Source organism: Nanorana parkeri, unplaced genomic scaffold (genome assembly GCF_000935625.1).
Source record: "Nanorana parkeri isolate BGI_ZX_2015 unplaced genomic scaffold, ASM93562v1 scaffold691, whole genome shotgun sequence".
Taxonomy (NCBI): Eukaryota; Metazoa; Chordata; class Amphibia; order Anura; family Dicroglossidae; genus Nanorana; species Nanorana parkeri.
In genome coordinates this window covers 135,382-138,376 of record NW_017306959.1, presented here as the reverse complement: position 1 = coordinate 138,376, position 2,995 = coordinate 135,382, and positions in this window count along the sequence as shown.

Here is a 2,995-nt window from a genome sequence, read left to right as displayed (position 1 = left end):
AGACCCCCCCCCCCCCCCCCCAGGGAAAGGGAGAGTCTGCTGTAGATAACAGACTGATTTAGCACTGCTTGGTATCTCAGTGGCATTATGCTTCAGTGGATCTTAGTGCTAGTGATATGGCATTATGAAAGGAACAGAACCTTCCCATAACCCAGTCAGTATAGTGGGACTGGCTAACCACAATGACAGGCGGAGAAGGAGTTGCTGTGTCATTGTCTCGGCTGCTCCCCGTACTCAAGTGTGTGTATGCCGGTTGCCATGGAGACCAGGGAAGCGCTGCCACTCACACCTCCATTACCCATACACTGATTTCAGAGCAATCTGTGATCACTGCTAGTGTTCTCCAGCTCATCACTGAACCATTCCGGATCTTCCCAAGGTAACATTTGACTATCGTTTCATTTGACGGATCATCACAGCCTATTCTAGTCAGCAAAGTAACTTCAATGCTGTAAGAGAATGTTGAAAGTAAATGTTAATGTGATTATTCGAGGGAATGAGAGGTATTGTCATGCTGAGCTTTGTTACTATGCTTTTGTAAACACATCCACTTAACAACCGTTTCCTTTACATTGATGAATGATTTCATTTGATTTGAAATATGTTAATCTTGTTCTGCATCCTGTCTTAAACTTGTCATACACTATACAACAGGATTGTATCCCTTTTAGATCTCCCAAAATCTTGTAATATGAGGGCAGTCTTAAGGTGCCCATACACCTCACGATTTTCGTCTGATGATCGAATAGTCGTAGTCGACAACTATGGGGAAAAGACTTAACCCCATAGTTCTCCTTTAACTGTTGCAGCTCTAAGGGACACTACTGTTAGTTAGCCTCCTAAGGTGGAGTAGGCTTTTTAAATTTATTTTACTCTTGAGTTTCTGCCGGAATTCGTTTTTACGTTGAATGCAATAAAGCCGCATTTATTGCCAATACTGATCACAGACCGGTGACCTTACAAAACAGTTAAAGGTTGCTTCACTTTTACAATTGTAATCCAAACCATATAAGATGGTCTACTATAAAGATATTCTATTCTACTCTATACAGTTTTCCTTTCTAGATAAATAGGTGATTGGTAAAGAATATTTTAAGGACATTAAAAAGAAAGTAATAGTTATAAAACATAAATGTTCATACTCTGCTGCACACACTGTGCAAGCTTTGCGTTAACTAAAGACTCGGTAACTGCAGATTCCTCATTATTATGTTTTATTATTATCTGTTTTTACTGTTTGCCAAAACATAGATAATGAGTGAGGTGTACAGAATCTCTTCCATTGACCGTATCCAATCCCTAGAGAAGCAATTAGCTTTCCAGTTATCAGAACTGAAGACAGAGATAGAAGAAAATGGAATTCTGCATGCTACACCTGGTCAGGCCTACAGGTATGTTCATCAGAGGACGATGTGCAGAAAAATGTGTTTATTTAACAGATTGTTTAGTATCAAGTCAGCCATTGAAATCAAATTCTAGGACACGTTTTCACCATGATACACCCTGATTGCCAGGGAGCTGAGTTGAATGCTCTGAATGGCATCCTGCCGAGCTCATTACAACCAGTGACGTCAATGAGCTGAGTGCGACTGGACGGAAATCTGCTGATAGCATTTGACTTGCTTTAGTTGAGCTATATTTCACATGCTTTTGCATTCCCATACAGAGCCATAGCTAGCACCTTTTGCACCCGAGGCAACAACAGAAAATTGTGCCCCCCAACAGATGTGTGCAGTATGTGATGTCATGTGCCCCACCTCCAGGATGGCGGCGCGCATGTGCAGAATGCGCTGCTGCCCAAATCCAAAATAGCATAAAAATTTGTTTTGTTTAATGAAACTAATGAAAACATGTTTAGTTTCCATTCATTTAATCCAAAACAAATGTTTAGTATTTGCACGTGTGTGTGTGTGTGTGTGTGTGTGTGTGTGTGTGTGTGTGGTGTTTGTTTTTTTTTATTAAAATTTTTTTTTCACTTTTGGGGGGTTCCGGGGAAATATCCAGGGTCTAAACAGACCCCTGACATTTCCCTTTTGAAATAAAAAAAAAGAGATTGAGGACACAGAGTCCTCTGCCCATACAGGTGGGGAGAGCAGCAGGGATCTCAGGAGAAGCTGGAGCCTGTGCTGCTCCTTTTCTCCCTGCCGATCTGTGGCTGTGTTGGCCGCCTGGTGCCCCTGTTGCCAATGGCGCCCTGTGCTCGCCATGGCAACCTCTTAGCTGCCCCTGAGGCGAACGCCTCACTCGCCCCATGGTAGCTACAGCCCTGTTCCCATAGACTTGTATGGGAGAGAAGAAGTCCTAATGCAAACAAAATATGTTCACATGAGTCCTTAGGAAAGTAGGAAGTGGGCCTCAATAATGCAGTGTAGACAAGAACAGTCCTTACTCTTAAAAGGTGGATATCCTTGTCTATAAAAGGCATTATAAAGCTGAGTTCTGAACTCCTTTGCTGCCTCCAGGTTCCCAGGAGATTTCACAGTCCCTTACTCAAATCCCCTGTTCCTTTTTAAAATCAGCATTGGGCGTGATACGCTAAATGTAGATCCTGCCATAATAACTTTGTGCTTTTTTGTCTGATCTTTTAGCTCTGTTCCCCTACCAAAGGACATTTCCTACTTCAGGAATGAGAGAGAGATGATCCTGAAAAGAGGTCTGCAGGTAAATTAAGCTTTATATGGAAGAAAGAGATACAAATGTGACTAAGGAACAATCAGGATAGTATAGAAATGTTAGAAATGTATCTGTAACTACTGAAGCTACCAAACAAAATGATTCTGAATCTCCCCAGTGGGGTTAGATAGACAGAAATAAAAACTTGACAAAAGGTCTATAACATAGACACTAGAGCACCATTTCTCAACCCCTTTTTCAGTCACAGAACCCTTTAAAAGTATGCAAAATCTCAAGAGAGCCAGAGTAAAATGTAATGGATTTTAAGAGAGGAACACACACACACACACACGCACACTAAAAATGGGATCTCCCCTTTATG